Raw genomic sequence first — 19,909 nt, forward strand, 5'->3', positions numbered from 1 at the left:
TTTTCTTTTTCAGTATGGCAATTAGATTCAACAATTCTGTTGTGAGTACAATTAGCAACACAAAGTAATGTGGAGTCTCCAAAGTAGCTTTCAAGTAAACAATGGAACTGTTTGACAGTGACAGCACAGGACCAAGATTCCATATTGAGACATCACTCTCTGGATGAGTCATTAACACAATGACATGTACCTGGAGTGACCAAAGGCAGAGGGGGGTGGTGAAGAAGGTGAAAGGTGACATCTATCTGAAGAGATGAACACTGGACAAGTCCAACTCCAATACAAGGTACAAACAATTGCTGCTACTCTAAACATTTAAATTTCCTATGGGGACTTGTGGTGCACTTGACCAATTGTTGTATTGCACCTTCCAGCTCGTACACAATGGAGGTGTAGTACTTCACTGCTGAAGATCATGAAAACTTGAATTAGTAGATGAACTGCAGATCAAAGGAGCTACTTTTTCTCAATGGTGTTGACTTTTTGGAGTTATTGGAGCTGGAAAAGCACAGCAGGTCAGACAGCATCTGAGGAGCGGGAAAATCAATGTTTCAGGCCAAAATGTTGACTTTCCTGCTCCTCGGATGCTTTCTGACCCACTGCGCCTTTCCAGCTCCACATGTATTAACTCTGACTTTCAGCATCTCCAGTCCTTACTGTCTCTAGGTTCAAGTCCTACCTGCCATTGAGGTATGTCATAACATCTCTGATCAGGTTATTTAATTTTTTAAACTTCTCTGTAAAAGTCCATGCTCACATACAGCAAGACTTGAACAGCATTACGTTTTGGGCTGATAAATGACAAGTAACATTTATGCCCTACAAGTTCCAAGCAATGATCAGAATCAACAAGAGTACAGCTGAACACCACAGTTTGATATTCAACAACAGTAAATGGTCAAAAGCCATCAGCATCACATCCAGGAGGTTGCCACTGAATAGAAACTTAAGTGGACCAACCACATAAACATTGAGGCCACAACAACTGGTCAGAGATTTGGAATTCTACAGCAAGTTATTTAACCTCTGATTGATGCCTTCACAACATCTGTAAAGCCACAAGTCAGCAATGTGATTGAATACTTTCCACTTGCTTGGAAATGTGCAGCTCCAATAACTCCACAAAGTCTACACCATTGAAAAAAAGTAGCTGCTTTGATCTGCAGTTCATCTACTAATTCAAGTTTTCATGATCTTCAGCACTGAAGCACTATACCTCTATTGTGTATGAGCTAGAAGATGCACAGCAACAATTGCCAGGTCCTGATCATATCTAACAAGAAACAAAAACAAACGAGTGCCCCGTAGCACTCAATGACATTAGTATCACCAAACCCCCCACTATCAACATCTTGGAGGTTATATTTGACCAGAAACTCAATGGGACTAGCCATATAAATTCCATGGCTACAAAAGCAAGTCATAGGCTGGGACTGGATTGCAGCAGTTCAAGAAGGCAGGTAACCACCACTTTCTCAAGGGCAACTAGGGATTGGCAATAAATGCTGATCCCATCAGCAACAGCCATATCCCATAAATGACTGTTTTAAAATCATCGAAGTTCCAGTGACAAAGCTCCAGACCAGTGATCTCTAACACCTTTAAGGACAAGGCTAACATGTAGGGATGGTGTTCCTGATGTACAAGTTCTTCTTCAAGTCACCCCTTATCCTAACTTAGAATTATATAACAATCCCTTCATTGTCACTGAATCAAAACTGTGCAAGTCCCATCCTAATTGTACTGTGGGTGGTCCTGTACCAGGTGGGACAGCAATTCAAGCACACCAACACCTTCTCAAGGGCAATTAGGACTTGGAAAGAAAATGCTGATTTCCAGGAATAAATTATTGAAAATTGCTGATCAAATTTGCCTCATCCATCCACGATCACCAAACGTTTAAAACATTCAAACTTTCCAGAGTGACATTATGCTGAGATTAAATTCTCAAATAAAATTACACAAATTACCTAACCTCTGTAATGCTCTGTGCACCAAAAATTAAAAGATCAACTCTTGTTAAAGATAAAAATTACAACAAATCACTGGGAGGAACTGTTGGAGCTCATGGGTCAAGTAATTTCACCACAAAACAAGTCTAGAAACACATAATTTAAAAACCACTGGCCTGTAATACACAGCGTCCTGTAAACGTACTGCCCAACCAGTTTTCAGTAGTTGCAATGGACCTGAAGGCTACATGGAACTTTTAAACATTGACCACTGTGTACTCAGCCAGCGTTTTTTCTATGCAGCCAGATCACAAGATTATTTCAGAGTCAACAATGTCATTTTCAAAGGTCATATTTGCAGGTTAACTTTTACACATTAATATTAGGATTTGGTGCTCGCAAAACTACTGCACAATTCACTGTATTTAATCAGTTTTTTCAAGACCCTTCACCAGACAGAATCAAAACTTGCTTTTAGATCCCCACGAAATGTTTTGCACTTTTGGCAAATATTAGCAGACCGACAAACAATGAAAACATTCCGGGGTATCAAGTCAGCACAGAAATCTAAATGGCTTCAAACATCAGAAATAAGGAAACCATAACAGCAACAGCAATGGCAAATATAGGAAACAGTAGCAACAAGTGTTCAAACATACAAAGAATGCCTCAGAACCCACTAACCATTTGCCTGTACAATTCTTCATTCTCAGGGATCGTGAGCATGCAGAGCAGAAAAACTCATATTTGCTGCTCTCTGACAGAATTAAACACTTCGTTCCCTGGACTATTAGGACAAAGGTGAAAGCCTCCCGATTACAGGCCTTAATTAGAATATGCAGACAAGATACCAATAGGAAGAGAGACTTGCATCTCAAATGTCACTCCATTTTTTTTTAGAAGACTGGCAAATGGAATGCACTAAACTCTCCCATCATCATTACATTCTGAAAAACATAAATCTTGCCACATTAAAATTAAGCAGGAAGCTTAAGGAATACTCAAATGTGCAGGCATTTCCTCCAGCTGTACAGAAACACATATGATTTAATGGTTGCAACACACCAATGCTTTATTAAAGTAATAACAAAATGAAATTGTTTAAACACTATGAATTCAAGCAGCTCTTCACAAGCAAACAATGTAATAAAGTGAAATTTAATGAACCATGGCCGATGGTGGAATCTGAATTCAATAAAAGTCTGGAATTAAGTGTCCAATGATGACCATGAATTCATTATCAATTGTTGAGAAAATCCATCTGGCTCACTGATGTCCTTCAGGGAAGGAAGTTGCTATCCTTACCTGGTCTGGCCTGCATGTGACTCCAGACCCACAGCAATGTGGTTGACTCTTAACTGCCCTCTGGGTAATTTTTAGGGATGGGGAATGAATGCTGGCTTGGACAGCAATGTTGTCGTCCTGTGAATGATTATATTTTGATCCAGCGATGATTAAGGAAGTGATAGCGATAAGCCTGGATAGCATGTGGCTTGGCATGGAAGGTGCATGTGGAGATAGCGTATAGCGACAGAACTAAATGATACTACAACCAATGAATCAGATCCAAACTCCACAGTCCTGCCACATCCATTCGTGGTTGGTGGTGAACAATTAAGCAACTCGTTGGAGAAGGTGTCAAAACCCTCTATGATGGTGGGAGACCAACACACCTGTGCAAAAGATAAGACTGAAGCAATCTTCAGCCCAATTTCCTGAAAGGATAATCCATTTTGCCACCTCTGGGAGATATCTGGTGTCACAAATGCCAGTTTTCAGCCAATTCAATCCACTCCATGTGATACAATAAAACAGTTGGAGACAACTTCAAAAGCATCAGATCCTGACAAAATTATGGCAACAGTACTGAAGACTTGTGCTACAGTACTTCCCTTGTACTGAGCCAGTGCTGTTCCAGAGCATTGACAGCACTGACATCTAACCAACAATGTGGAACATTGCCCATGTATGAACTGTACACAAAACGCAGGACAAATCCATCTCAACCAAGTTACATTATGCCAATGTGACAGAAGGTGTCATCAACAGTGCTATCAAGTAACACTTGCTTATTAAAGTTCTGCTCATTGACATTCAGTTTAGGTTCGTCCAGGGCCACTCAACTCCTGACTTCCTTTATAACCTTATTTCAAACATGGACAAAAGAACTGAATTCCAGAGTTGAGGTGAAAGTGACTGTCCTTGATAACAGGCTACATTTTGCCAAGTGCAGCATCATGGAGTCTCAGCTAATCTAGGGTCAATAGAAATCAGAGGAGAAAACTCTCCACTAGTTGGAATCAGACTGGAACAAAGATCATGATCATTGATGTTGGAAATCAGTTATCTGAACTCAGGGACACTGGAGAAGCTTGTTAGGGTCTTGTCCTAATTACAGCCATTTTCAGCTGCTCCATTAATTACCTTCTCTCCAGCTTAAGTGGTGGCATGTTCTACATTTTTCGTGGTTCCTCAGGTATTCAAGCATGTCCATGTCCAAGGGTGCAAGATTTGCACATATCTAACCATTCACTGCCCCTTGACATTCAATAAATTAGCAATGCTGAATCCCCAGCTATCAAATATCCTGGGAGGTTATGATTTACTACAAACTGAATGGGCTAGCTATTTCTTTACATTTATATGCATCGCTGGCTTGGCCAACATCCTCTGGAGGCATAATGCTCCTTGCCATCCTGTTCAGTCACACCTGACCCCCCAACATGATAAATAAATACATGCCTGAAACTAATGTCCTGCTACCCTGTGGTCACATGATAAAAAGTGGGTTTTAACATTTTATTTTAACTACTAACTGCCATGAAAAAATGTCTGTCTAAAATCCTACCTTTCAAACCCAAGGAAGAGTCTTAGACTTGCAATGTTGATGAGACCAACTTTGTTTTGTCACAAATGCTACCTGACCAAAAAATATTTCTGGATTATTTTTATTTTTGTTTTCAAATGTTTGGCATCTGCCTTATGTGTAATAGGTGCTGATTAACTTGTTTCATTTCAGGATTCATATTTCTTTCTTTGCACTGATTTTTTTTCCATTTATCCATGGGACGTGGCAATCACTGACTATGCCAACATTTATTGCCCATTACTAACTGCCCTTGAGAAGGTAGTGTTGAGCTGCTTTTTGAACCACTACAGTTTTTGGGTTATGCGTACAACCAATAGTGCTGTTAGGAAGTGAGTTCCTGGATTTTGACCTAGCAACAGCAAAGAAACATCAATGTAAGCAAATATATCCGTCCTGTTTGAGGATGGTGAGTGGTTGGAAGGAACTTGCATCTACTCCCGTTGTTCCCTTTAGTTGTAGAAGTTTGAAGGTGTTATCACGGGAGCTTTGATTAATTACTGCATTGCATGTTGTAGCTCTTTCATACTATTGCCACAACACAACAGTGAGAATACAGCACATTTTGAACAGACTTTGGAGAGACAAAAGTTTCTTATCAGTTATTCAGTTACTGACTGCAGAATTCCCACACTCTGACCCATACTTGTAGTCACAATATTGAGGTGTCCAGTCCAGTTCAGTTTCTGGTCAATGGCAACCCTCAAGATGTTGATGGTTGGGGATTCAACAATGGTAATGCTATTGAATGCCAAAGGGTGATTATTAGAATTTCTCTTATTGGTCATTGCCTGTGACTTGTGAGGAATGAATGTTACTTGCCAGTTATCAGCCCAAGCCTGAATATTGCGCAGATCTTGTTGCATATTGACACAGACTGCTTCAATAACTGAGCAGTCCCAGGTGATGGTGAATATAATACTATCATCTGTAAAAAGACCCATTGGCTTAGGGAGATCATTGATGAAGTAGCTGAAGATGGCCAGCCCAGGAGACCACCCTGAGGAACTCCTGCAAAGGTGATGTCTTGGAGCTAAGATGTTTTGACTTCCAACAACCACAATAGTCTTCCATATGTGACTCTGCCTTTGCTAGGGTTCCTTGATGCCAAGGACAGTCACTCTCACCTCATTTCTGGAGTTCAGCTTTTTTGTCCAGTTTCAACCAAGGCTGTAAATGAAATCAGGAACTGAGCAGCTCTGGTGGAATACAAACTGATCATCAGTGAGCAACTTATTCCTTAGCAAATGCTGCATGACATCAGTGCTGTTGAGACTATTCATCATTTTGCAGCTGGCTAAATGTAGCTTAATGGATAGTTTGGACTTATGCTCCATTTTGTGGAAAACTTACAGAGCCAGGTAGATTCCAGTGTTGGAGCTTTCCTGGAGCATCTTGTTTATCAGTGTTAAGAAGCTGAAGCCTTCAACACTATTGTCCGAGAATTTTTTGGGGCTCCATAGCTTTCACAGTAAGTACCCATTGTCACCAACCATTTCTTGCTATCACATGGAGGCAGAAGGTGTTTGGTTTAGAAAGGCATTATGTGTCAGTGCAGTACTGCTCTTTGTTAAAGTCTTGTTATTTTTCACTGATGTACTGGGCTCCCCCATCGCGGAGCAGGAGGAGTTTTGTTTGGAGCCTCCACCTCCTGACACCATGATTCACATCTGGATGTAGCACGACTGCAGAGCCGAGATTGGTTGTGGGATCACTTAGCCTCGTCAATTACATGATGCTTCCACTGCCTGGCATGCAAATGGTCCAGTGTTGTAGTTTTATTAGGTGGACACCTCATTTTTAAAGGTATGCTTTTCTTGGCATGCCCTCCTTCACTCTTCATTGAGTTTGCATTGGGTTCAGCATGATGGTAATAATACAGTTGGGAATGTGCCTAGCCATGAGGTTACAGATTGTGGTTGAACACTGTAGTGCTGCTGCCAAAGGCCTTAAAGTGTCCTTTGGATACCCTGTTTGCGTCGCTAGATCTGTTTCAAAGCCTGCCCCATTTAGCAGAAGATACTGCCACATAACATGATATTATTATATATGCTAATATGTCACAGATAAGGTTGGGTATTTTGAGCATGGAAAATATGAACACGGCAATGCGCTACAATTGATTTATATATATTCCTATTGCTTTCTACTTCTTTTATATTCATTGCAATTCTTGAACAAATAACAATTCTTTAAATGTAATAATTCAACATAATAGAGTCTGTTAATCTTAGCTGACAAAAAGAATGCTGAAAATACCTAAGAGTTCAATCTACAAAAGGACAAAGGGCAGAACTGATGAATTACTTTCATATAAAATGCTATAAAACTTCAGTTTTTCTTTACAAGCACTGGTGTTTAATATTACTTCAAAGTTTTAAGACTTATAGATGTTCTTTGTTTCACTGTTTTAATTTTTAAAACGTGGATTGAAGGAATTTGGTTTCTTGATTGCAAATTTACAAACATCAAAACAGGACAAGCTCGTAAATTTTGTAAAAGTGGCAAAGGAAAGCACAGTGGAGGCTAAACAAACTGCACCAGATGTACAAGCTGGTCGAAGATTGGTTGAGAAGGAAATAGGCCAGTGGCAGCAGATGAAGAGGTTACAGTACTAAGAGATACAGGATCATTTCAATCTTTGATTTTGCGAGCTGAGGAGATATGTAACACAGAAGGACTATTGCCAGAAAAAAAGTGTTAGTATGTGGAATTCATGGTGAGATGAGAAAATCAGCATTATGTAGAGTGTCAGGTGAAAAGTGGAGAAGTGGTGGTGGGCAACTCTCAGCTCCAATTTGTCCTTGGTAATAATATAGCTGGATCACATGTAAATATGTTGTCTACTGTGGTTGAAAAGCCAGTGGAAAATCAGGCAACTGCGGTATTGCATGATGTATATCCTAGAATATTTTCTGACTGTATGATAACAAGGTCACAAAGTCACCAGTTGAAACAGGAGGAGAAATCAAAAGAATACGGATAAGGAAGTTGCAATAGAATTACCAGAGATCATGTTTGATCAAATAGTTGAGAAAAAGCAAGAACAGGTGTGGGACAAAGTGGACATCTTTAGAATAGAAATATGAAAACTGAAACAATTATATTGAAAAGCATACAGAGAGAAAGAATCTGAGTGTATTCCCAAACATTACTATCTTAAAAATGATGTCTTGATGAGGAAAATGCAGACCACCGCATATTCAGGTGTATTACAAATGGGCAGAAGTTCATCAAGTTGTATGTCAAGTGGATTATAGAAAGGAGGAGGTGGTGCAGATAGCACACAAATTACCAGTAGGAGGTAATTTAGGAGTATTAAAAGCCAAAACATAAAAACATTTTTTGGCCTGGATTGCATAAGGATGTTGTTGAATTTTGCCAGATATGACATATGTTTGGGTAATTGGAAAACCTCAGACAGTAACAAAACCAGCATCTTTAATACCTATTCCTGTATTTGAGAACTCTTTTACAAGGTTCTTAATTGATTACATAAAGCCCCTACCTAAAACAAAAAGTGAGAATCAGTGCTTGTTCACAATATTGAATGTGTCCTCTCAATTCCAGAGGCCATTCCATTATGCAATATCACAGCTACAAGGATTGTAGAAGAGTTACTCAATTTTCTTTACCAGATAAACATTACCCACAGATCAAGGGTCAAAGTTTATATTAAAATTATTCAAGGAAGTTATGGACAGCTTTGGAATAAAACAATTGAAATCAATTGTGTACCAAATTAACCTCAAGGAGCATTAGAAAGGTGGCATCAAACTTTAAAGACCATGCTGAGGGCTTATAGGCAAGACCATTCAGACAGTTGGGATAAAAATGGAATTCCATTTGTACTTTTTTCCCCATTAGGGATGCATGAAATGAAATGAATCGACCAAATGCAATCCATTGAATTAGTTTTTGGGCTTGAGGTGAAAGGACCACTGAAGTTAATCAAGGACAAATTGGCGAGTCAGAATCAGAGACCACATATTTGGAAGAGAGGTTGTAAAGACAACGGGGCCAAAGGATCTAGCAAGGTGGAAAGCTAAAAATTGTCCAACATAGGAAGGGGTATGGCCAGTCCTCCCAGTTCAGGGATTTTTCATTTTTGTTTAGCTGTAGCAGTCAAGAGGTGTGAACATCAGACGGGTTTTAAGCTTAAGTAAATGATTCTTAAATGACTTTTTCTGGATGTTGTTCCGTCCTGCCAGTAAGAATCTGTGTTTGAATTTATCTTTCTGCCAAGCAGTATGTTTATGGGATGTTACTATATGGGAACAGTTAATTAGTTAAGATGCTGTATCAGGTCAGTTAAGTTTTTCAATAGTTAAGGTATTCTGAATTCCACTTTTTTTTTGTTCATGTTTCAACTGTAGTGTTTAAGTAAACTGCTTTGCTTAAAGCCAAATGGTTTGACCAGTTGCATCACGCCTGCAGCACCCATTTCACATCTGCCTTCAAAATAAAAAAAGACTTAAGATCTAGGCTACCTTCTTAAAATACCTGGAAGGAGTCTGGTCTGCTCCATAACAATAGTCAATAAACTAAATTTTAAAACAGGGTCTTAAAAAGAAGAAAGTGAGTTTAAGAGGCAAGAAATTTAGAGAGGAAATTCCAAAGCTTAAAGCATATGCAGCTGAAGGCACATCCACCATTGCAGGTATCATTGTGAATGCTCAAGAAGCCATAATTAAGAACATACATATCTCAGGTGGTTGAGGGATTGGAGGAAATTATAGAAAATGGAGAGAATGAGGCATTTTTAAAAGATGCATTCCTTAAGCAGGAATCAGTGCATGTCAGAGTGTCCAGGATGAACAGGACTTGATGCGAGTTTTGGATGCATTAAATGTTGGGGTGGGTAAATTTTGCAACCAGTCAGAAACACACTGACTGGTTGGAAAAATGAACTATAGAAGTAACAAATATTAGACAATGTTTTCAGCAGCAGGAGAGGCAAGGCAATGTCAGCCTCTGATACAGAAGTACAGAGCACTAAAGGTGGCAGAACAGGTAACAAGGTTGTAAAAAAGCTTCATTGGAAGGGGCATTGAGTATAAGGATAGACAGGTTTTGCTGCAGCTTTATAGAACTTTAGTTGGTCCACACCTTAAATGTTGAGTAGAGTTCTGGTCACCACACTACCAGAAGGATGTGGATTGCTTTGGAGAGGATACAGAAAAGGTTTATCAGGATGTAGCCTGGTATGGGGGATTTTAGCTATGAAGTAAGGTTGGATAGACTGGGTTTGTTTCCACTGGAATGCAGGTTGATGGGGCAACCTGATATAAATTTATACGACTGTGGGTGGTGTGGATAGAGTTGTGGGGGGGGGGGGTGAAAGGAGTTTTAAAGAGATGTGCAAGACAAATGTTTCACACAAAGGATGGTGAGTGCCTGGAACAGGCTGCCAGAGGAGGCAGTAGAAACAGACAATAACAGCATTCAAGAAACACATATCGGAATAGAAAAGGAATAGAGGGATAAGGATCCTGTAAGTGAAGACAGTTTTAGTATGGAAGGGCAAAATGTGTCAGTGCAGGCTTGGAGGGCTGAAGAGCCTCTTCCTGTGCTGTATTGTTCTTTGTTCTTTCTTTGCTCTTTACATGGTGTAGGTACCTAGTTGCAAGTTCATCCCAGGACCAAACATAACCCCAAGATTGCATTCTAAATAAACATTTACCCATATACAAACCATGTCATATGGACAACAACACGACACCAGAAACTTATTTCCTCCCCTCTGAGGGAAGCAGCCCAGTAGTAGAGGAAATACTATTCCAGTTCCTCCCAGGAAATCAGTCAAGTCAATCATGAGCAAGACAAGAATCTCAATTTAATCAAGATCTTGCAATCAAGAAGCTAATGAGCCTCTTCTTGTAAGAGTGGTACCCCTGAGGACTATGTTACGACCACAGCTGAATGTATTACAGAGCAAATCAGATCAGAGAGCGCAGCTTGGCTTGGTAGATAAGTTTTATTTTTGGTATTCGGTCACTGATTCACAGATGAACAAATTTAATTTGTTAAATCACTAAGTGACAACATAATTCCAAATATTAGAAATAAAGATTCAACCCTTTCACCTTCAATAGATGATCTTCTAGCACTTTCAGAGCAAATTCATGGGTTTTCCATAATCATTTTAATAAGCCACTCAAGGCCTCTCCTTCAGGCATGAGTCTATATCGCAAATAGGAACTAGAGTGTCTGTTTTGCATCTCGAGCCGGCTCCACCTTTCAACAGGATCATGGCTGAGTTGACAGTCAAGTTCACTTTTCCGCATTTTCCCCATAACTCTTGATTCCTCTCCTGATCAATAATCTATTTCAGTCTTAAACATACAAAATTCCAAAGACTCTCAAGCCTCTGCAAGAAATTCCTCCTCATCTCAGTCTCAAATTGGGACCCCTTTATGCTGAGACTATGCTGTCTGGTCCTAGATGCTTCCATGGGTAGAAATGACCTCTCACATTTACTCTGTCGGGCCTCTTAAGAATCCTACACATTGAATTGGATCACCTCTCATTCTTCTAAATTCCAATGAGTAAAGTCTCAACCTGTCAACTAACCTTGGCCTGGCTGTTTGGAGAGTGCCATATTAACATCTTTTCTCTCTCTGACAGAACAAAGGACAAAGAAAATTTACAGCCCAGGAACAGGCCCTTCAGCCCTCCAAGCCTCAGCCGATCCAAATCCACTGTCTAAACCTATCATCCAATTCCTAAGCATCTGTATCCCTCTGCTCCCCACCTACTCATGCATCTGTCCAGACGCATCTTAAATGAATCTACCGTGCCTGCCTCCACCACCTCTGCTGGCAACGTGTTCCAAACACCCACCACCCTCTGTGTAAAGTACTTGCCGCATGTATCCCCCTTAAACTTTTCACTTCTCACCTTGAAAGCGTGACCTCTTGTTATCAAATCCTGCACCCTGGTAAAAAGCTTATCTCTATCTACCCTGTCTATACCCTTTATGATTTTGTAGAACTCAAATCAGGTCACCCCTCAATCTCCTTTTTTCTAATGAAAACAAACCTAGCCTACTCAACCTCACTTCATAGTTAGCACCTTCCATACTAGACAACATTTTTGTAAACCTTCTCTGCACCTTCTCCAAAGCGTCCACATTCTTTTGGTAATGTGGTGACCAAAACTGTAATCAGTATTCTAAATGCAGCCGAACCAATGTCTTGTACAATTTTAACATGACCTGCCAGCTCTTATACTCAATACCCAGACCGATGAAGACAAGCACACCATAATGCCTTCTTGACCACTCTATCCACTGTGCAGCAACCTTCAGGGTACAATCTGGGTTATCCCAGATCTCTCTGCTCATCAACTTTTCCCAAGGCTCTTCCATTTAAGGTATAGAATTAGACTTCCCAAAATGCATCACCTCACATTTGCCTGAATTGAACTCCATCTACCACTTCTCCGCCCAACTCGCCAGTCTTTCTATATTCTCCTGTATTCTTTGACAGTCCCCTAGGCTTTCTGCTACTCCACCAATCTTCGTGTCATCTGCAAACTTGCTGATCATACCAAGTGTTCTCTTCCAGATCATTTATGTATATCACAAACAACAGAAGTTGCAACAAATATATTTTTCTACCCTTGTTCCTACTGAACTGTTCCTCAAAGGTTTAAAGATTTAAATGTCTGTATACAAAACTTCAGACAACCCTATATCACTCACAGAACTCAATAATCAAGCTAAAAGTGTGTTACCTAATCTTAATGCACAACACAGAAAAACAAATCACACTTAAAACTATGTATGATTCTTCAACTTTAGAACCAAAAAGTCTCCAACTACTAATCATAAAAATTCAAATTATACCAGAGGGTGGCAACTCTCACTGAAGCCACTAGCTTTCTGCAACTGACTTCACAGCACACTGTTTGAAAAACACTGCTAAATATAGCTTTAACCTGTTGTATACTCAGCCCATAGCAAAAGCTGTTATAATTAAGAAATACATTTATAAACAAACTAACTGCACTTGCAATGAAAAGTACAAGTCTCAAATCTAGTCAATTCTTTATTTAGTTTGTGCTTGTGAATGTTTGCAAGAATTATTCTTTTTAAATGCAGAATGACTCAAGTGCTGTGTTTTTTTAAGAATAGCACAAGTACATCATAAGCCTGAATATAATTTCTTTCACTGGGAAATTATTAACTCTTTCACTTTTAGAATGGGAGAAAGTGGAGATCCAAGATAGCGGCGTTCCAATTTGTCTGCCCTGCTGAGCTCTGCATCATAATCCAGGAAAGGTAGTGCATTTACCCTCCCCTTTTTAGCTATTGTGGCAAAAATCGGCAGTCCTAGCTCCCCAGAATTGCAGTGTATTAGTTTGTTGATCAGAGAAGATGACTAAGGGAAAAGGGCAGCAAGGATCGCAACAAGCAGGGCAATCCCCTGCAGCAATTGACATTCCCACAGCCGCAGCATCAGCCTCCCCAAACATTCCTGTGGACTTAAATGCACAGCAGAGCCTGGTGTCAGAGTTTGTGAAACTCCAAGAGAAGATCGATTCAGTGGTGGAGGAGACCCGGACCAGGCTGGAACCGATCTCGGCCATGCTGCAAAAGCATGAGCAGGAGATTCAGTGTCTCGGCAGCGCATAGAGGAGGTGGAACAGCGGACCGCGGCTTCCAAAACTGCGGCAGAATCCTTGATGGGTCGGGTTCAGGCCCTGGAAAGGCAGGTACGGGTCTTAGAGGAGCAGATCGACAACCTCGAAAAGCAAGGCCATCAGAAAAACATCGGCTGCCGGAACAGGAGGAAGGAGGCCAGCTAGTCAGCTTTATGGAGCAATGGCTCTCGCAGTTCTTGGGGCTGGAGGTTGAGGTGGGCCAGGTGCGAGCCGACCGGGTCACAGTGCCCAGGCCCAAATCAAACCAGCACCCCCACCCGGTCCTAGTGAGATTCCAGCACTATAGAGATAAACAAATGGTTTGGAAGCTTCCAGAGCACTGGGGAAGGATCCACAGGCCCTGATATACAAGGGATCAAAAATTAAGTTTTTCCAGGACTTTTCTGCAGCTGTGATCCGCAAGAGGAAGGCCTTTGATGAAGCAAAGAAGAGGCTGAGAGACTTAAATATTCAGTACTTTGTAAGACATGCAGCAGTGTTATGTTTCAGCCAGGAGAGTCAGTGTATAATTCGGACTCAGAAAAGGCAATGGACTCTCTGGACACTTATATAGTTGGTTCAGGTAATATGGACAATAGTGTTTTCTTTGTTTTCTCTGTGGCTTTCTGGTGTTACCTGGTTTTGCTCTTTTAATACGTGGGGGTCTTTTTTCCCTTTTCCTTTCTTTCTCCCCTCCCATTGTCTTTTTCCTATTATTCCCTTTTCTCTTCTCTTTCTTGGTCTGGAACACGGCAGGGTTTGGGTCTTTTTTTAAAAATTCAATACTGACTAGGGTCAAAGTAAGAGTGGGACGGGTTGAATGCCCTTTTCTAATTTTCTTGCATTTTTTTAATAAACTTTGTTTGCCTTGGTTTGCGGCTTCAGCTGGAAGGAGCCATGATGGGTTAGTGGGTCATGTGAATGGCCCCTAAGGGCAAGGGGGAAAGTCTCCACTTATTTGTTTTGTGTGTTGGATCATTGCAGAAGTAGTTTTTTAGAAATTTTGCTTTGGCAGCTTTTGTAGTTGTATTTGAGTTTATATGAATCTTTTACTGTTTTCACTCGGCGCATTATGAGTAGGGTTCTTCCTCTCCAGGGTGTCACGGGCTGTCTTGGATGGCTATGACTAATTGTTCATTTAAATGGTGCACCTGGAATATTAAGGGGAGTCATTGACTGATTAAGAGAAAGAAAATAATTTCAAGCCTTAGAAAAGAAAGGGTCGATGTTGCCCTAGGCAAGAAACACGTTTAGGCAATAAGGAGCATTTAAAGTTACAGCAGGGAGGGTTGGGCTGGATGTTTTTCTCATCCTTTAATTCTAAAAGCAGAGTAGCAGCTATACTTATCCAGAAGAATCTCCCACTTGTTAGATCAAATTAGGGACGAATATGAGCGGTTTGTGATCCTCAAAGCTTTAATACATGGAGAGGAGTATGTATATTTTGAATGTATATTGCCCCCCCGGCACACGCCCTCAAATTTTTAACGAATGTACTTCCCAGGTTGATGGCCCTTGCAGCATGCCATACTATTATAGGGGGAGACTTTAATCATCTTATGGACCCCGAGGTAGAGAGGATGCCCAGGGGTCTCGCTGGCATATCCCTGCAATCCAGACAACTGGTGGACCTGAATGGGGAGTTGGTGCTGTTGGATGTGTGGAGATGTCTTCACCCGGAGAGTAGGGATTTTACCTTCTTCTCTAACCCACACAAGTACCACACGAGGATTGACATGTATTTTGCTTCGAGGTAAAAACACTGACTGCAGATGCTGGAAACCAGATTCTGGATCAGTGGTGCTGGAAGAGCACAACAATTCAGGCAGCATCCGACGAGCAACGAAATCGACGTTTCGGGCAAAAGCCCTTCATCAGGGCTTTTGCCTGAAACGTCGATTTCGCTGCTCGTCGGATGCTGCCTGAATTGCTGTGCTCTTCCAGCACCACTGATCCAGAATGTATTTTGCTTAACTGGCCTTTTTGGATTCAGTGCTGTCCTGTAGAATTGGGAACATAGCCAATTCTGATCATACGGCAGTGTATCTGGAGGTTAAGGCCAAAGGCAATGGGACAGGCTTACGGCATTGGCGCATGGATCCTTTCCTCCTGAAGGACAGTAAGTTTACTGGTGTATTTTCCGCGGGAATTTACTTTTTTTGGGATATTAATTCGGGTTCGGCCAGTAATCTGACGGTGCTCTGGGAGACTGCCAAGGAGGAGAAAGTGAGGTCTGCAGATGCTGGAGATCAGAGCTGAAAATGTGTTGCTGGAAAAGCGCAGCAGGTCAGGCAGCATCCAGGGAACAGGAGAATCAATGTTTCGGGCATAAGCCCTTCTTCAGGACTGCCAAGGCCTATGCAAGGGGTTTGATTATTTCTTACTCAGCGACACGGAAGTGGCAGAGTGGAGAGCAGCAGCGCATGCTCAAGGCCCAGCTGAAGGCAGCCACGACAGCATATTTTGACAGTGACCAAGTTGCAGCCCTCAGAGCTGCTCTGAATGCTGTGCTCACCCAGACAGCAAAGAGGGAGATTTCCTTTGCAAAACAGACGTTATTCGAGTATGGTGATAAGCCGGGTAGATATATCACATCCATCAGAGAGAGTGTACTGGTACTCTCACTTGCGATTCCAAAAACATTAACGCAGCATTTAGGAAAATCAATTATGAATTGTACCAGTCAGAGAGCTGTGAGGACAGCTTGGCGAGTCCTTTCTTAAGACCTTGGACATCCCAGGTGTAACTTCGGAGCATACATCTCTTTTGAATGCCCCTCTGACAATCCAAGAGATACGGGAGGCTGTGAGGCAGCTCCAGAGTGGTAAAGCGCCTGGCTCAGATGAATTTCAAAGCGAGTTTTATAAGGAGTTCATAAACATTTTGCCTGGGCCAATGTTGGAAATGTACAATTATTCGTACAGGACTGTCTCCCATCCTCTCTGATGAAAGCTAATATCTCCTTTATTCTCAAGACAGGGAAAGCCCCAGAGGATTGTAATTTGAACAGGCCCATATCACTATTAAATGTGGATTTCAAAATTTTGTTGAAAATGCTGGCATTGAGGCTGAAGAAGGTATTGCCATTCATTGTAAAGGTTTTATTAAGGCTCGCAGGTCCTCTAACAAAATTAGAAGATTACTGAATATGATCCAGGTGTGCCAGAAAGTTCCAGGTTTGGTATCTCCCTGGAGCAGAGAAAGCATTTGATCGCGTGGAGCAGTCATACCTCTTTTATGTTGTGGAACGGTTTGGTCTTTGGTGGGGGGTGGGGGGTCTTCACCAGATGAGTGGCAGTATTATATCATGATCCTAAGGCAGAGATTCTCACTAATAGCATAAGATCTGACAATTTTAGTATTGGTAGAGGCAGCCAACAAAGGGTGCCCCTCTTTCACCATTGCTGTTTACATTAGTGATTGAGCAGTTGACAGAGGTTGAGGCTGAGGCAGAGGCCATCTGGAAGGACCCCAACATAATTGCTCCGGAGGTGGGATCGGGGGTGCATATAGTCACCCTTTACACAGATGACATTCTTCTTTTTTTAAACTAACCCGATAATATTTGTGCCCCATTTAATACAAGTGATTAATTTATCTGGTTCTTTCTCAGGATATAAAATCAATTTTATGAAGTTGGAGGCCATGCCTGTGGGGTGTCTTGTCAGAGTACCTGATCTTGGGGGTGGAATCAGATTCCCTTTTAGGTGGTCACAGGGAGGTTTCCTTATTTAGGCATTTTTATTGGTCTTTGATCAATTATACAAAGCTAATTTTGTGCAGTTGCTAGAGAAGATAAAACAGGATCTTTGGCGCTAGGAGGCTCTTCTGGTCTCTTGGTTGGGTAGCTTTGGTTAAAATGAATGTACTTTGTCATTTATCATATCCCATGTGAATGCTGCCTTTGACGCTATCTAGCCAAGCACTACGGAGGCTTAATAGTTGGCTTAATTCTTTCATTTGGCGTCACAGGTGACTTCTTATTAAGCTTTTAAGCTTGAATTGCAGTTCCCGCATGGTGTGTGTGTGTGTGTGTGGGGGGGGGGGGGGGGGGCAGGGTTGGTTGGTGGTAGGGATGAACTTCCCAGATATTAAGAAATATCTATTAAGTTCCCTATTATCCTATGTGACTGATTGGGCTTGCCAGGACCAGAGGTCAATTTGGCTAGACATCTAGGCCTCCCAGGCAAGATGCCCCCTTCATTAATTTGTTGTTTATGGACAACATGAGGACTGTTATGGAGTATTGTAGAAACCAGATTGTCCTTAACACGGTTAAAGCATGGAGAATGATGCGACAAAGTGAGGGCAATTTATATAAAAACTTCCCAGAGGAGTTTCCTGTTTGGGAGATTTATTTGAGGGGGAGGTCATGATGTCTTTCGATCAGTTGAACCAGAAATATGAACTATCTAGGAAGGACCTTTTTCATTATTTTCAGATTAGGGACTTTATACAGACAAAGACTATATTATTGATTAATCCCTATAAGTCTGATGTGGAGAGGAGAGTACTTCAATCCACAGGTACTCTCTCTCTCGATCAGTACCCTCTACCATTTACTCTGAGGTAGTGTCTTGAAGAACATTGAGCGGCTGTGCGGGATATGATCTGGAATCCAGGGCGCAGAACTTGTCAGAGGCATGGGAGAATATTTGGAAGAACGTGAGGAAAATTTCAATTTGTAATAGGATGCAGGCTCTCCACAGAGCTTATTTGGCACCGGAGCAGCTTGTGAAATTTAAGAAAAGAGCGTCTCCAATGTGCCCCAAACGTAAAACAGATATTGGTACTGTTACTCATTGCTTTTGGTCATGCCACCAACTTCATAGATATTGGGGCGCAAGACCAAATGTTTTGGAAGCTGTCTTGGGAACAGAGGTCAAGGTAGAATCGGTGGCCCTCCTCTTGGGTCTGCCGAATCTCCCCTCTTTAGATGCGCATGGGAAGAAACTGTTTAATATTCTCTCATATTGTGCGAGGAAGAACATTCTGGTGAGCTGGATATCGGAAAATCCCCCAGGGCTTTCGGGGTAGCGTACATTAGTTATGAAGCATATCCCCTGGACTTCCTTACAAATATGGTGCACCAGAAAACTGAACTTTTTTTATAGGACGTGGCGGCCCTTTTTGAACTATGTAGATGCAAACTTGGTCAACTATATTGATCAGGGCATACTTGTAGCTGTGAGGGCTGTGTCTGGCAGGCCAGGGGTCCCCTGAGAGGAAGAATCCCGAATAAATACAGGTATGTCCACTGATGCTGCTGATGAGGGGGAGCTTTGGTGGAGTTGCACTGAGAGTTGTAACTTAATTTGCTTTGGTTCAATCTGATTTCATTTAGTTTATTTTGTTTAACTACTTACTGAATTGTTGTATGGGTAGATTTTTTAAAATCTTTTTTTCTTTTAAACTGATGATGGAGTAGAGTGGTAGTTTGTTTATCGTTATTGTTGTTATAAGATTGTTATACTATTTTGTAGCAATTTTATAATTTTGTAACGAAATTAAATATCTTTTTTCAATAAAAATATGTATTAAAAAAAAGGAAGGGAGGACTGCAGAATGCTGGAGATCAGAGTAGAGAGTGTGGTACGGGAAAAGCACAGCAGGTCAGACAGCATCCAAGGAACAGGAAAATCAACATTTCCGGCCTAAGACCTTCATCAGGAATGAGGCTTGTGGGCTGGGGAGGACGCTGAGAGATAGATGGGATGGGGTTGGAGGACAAGGTGGTGAGAAAGCGATATGTGGATGAAGGCGAGAGAGAAGGTGTTAGGTCGGAGAGGAGGGTCTAGCAGATAGATGGGAAAGGCTATGGACAGTTCAGGAGGGTTGTTCCGAGTTGGAGGCTTGGGACTGGGATAATGTTGAAGCAGGGGAAATGAGGAAGCTGTTGAAATCCACACTGATCCCGTGATTGTTCTGGCCGAGTACTTAAGGTGATGGGTTAGAAATCCTTTCCTCATATTCCACCTTGGCACCCTGCAACCACACGGGGTTAACGTGAATTTCAACACTTTCCTCATTTCCCCTGCTTCCACATTATCCCAGTCCCAAGCCTCCAATTCAGCACCGCCCTCCTGACCCATCCATCACCTTTCCCTTCCACTCCTCCCTCCTCTCCGACCTATCACCTTCTCCCTCACCTTCATCTACCTATCGCTTTCTCTGTTACCTTACCCCCCTCCCCAACATCCCATTTATCTCTCAGCTTACCGATCCACAAGCCTCATTCCTGATGAAGGGCTTATGATCGAAATGTTGATTCTCCTGTTCTTCGGATGCTGCCTGACCTGCTGTTCTTTTCCAGCACCACACTCTCGGCTTTTAGAATGGCTCTCACTTACATATGCAAATTGAGGCACTGCACAAAATCAGCTCAAGGCATATGTTGCCAATGGTGACAGATGACTTTTTTTTTAAAAAAGTTGTTTCGTTGAAT

The 19,909-nt window shown here is 41.6% G+C and overlaps 1 protein-coding gene across 3 annotated transcripts in view; it reads right to left on the bottom strand.

The window, feature by feature from the left end:
- The window catches only part of acsl1a (acyl-CoA synthetase long chain family member 1a), a 173,303-nt gene that overhangs the window by 102,409 nt on the left and 50,985 nt on the right, over window positions 1-19,909 (bottom strand). Inside the window, exon 1 of one of the 3 annotated variants that reach the window (XM_043705812.1) lies at window positions 2,129-2,236. The exons of the other annotated variants lie outside the window; for them this stretch is intronic. The gene's annotated coding sequence lies outside the window, so the exon portion shown is untranslated. Of the gene's footprint in view, window positions 1-2,128; window positions 2,237-19,909 lie in introns of those variants that run through there. 3 annotated transcript variants of the gene reach the window in all.

Source organism: Chiloscyllium plagiosum, chromosome 2 (genome assembly GCF_004010195.1).
Source record: "Chiloscyllium plagiosum isolate BGI_BamShark_2017 chromosome 2, ASM401019v2, whole genome shotgun sequence".
Classification (NCBI taxonomy): domain Eukaryota; kingdom Metazoa; phylum Chordata; class Chondrichthyes; order Orectolobiformes; family Hemiscylliidae; genus Chiloscyllium; species Chiloscyllium plagiosum.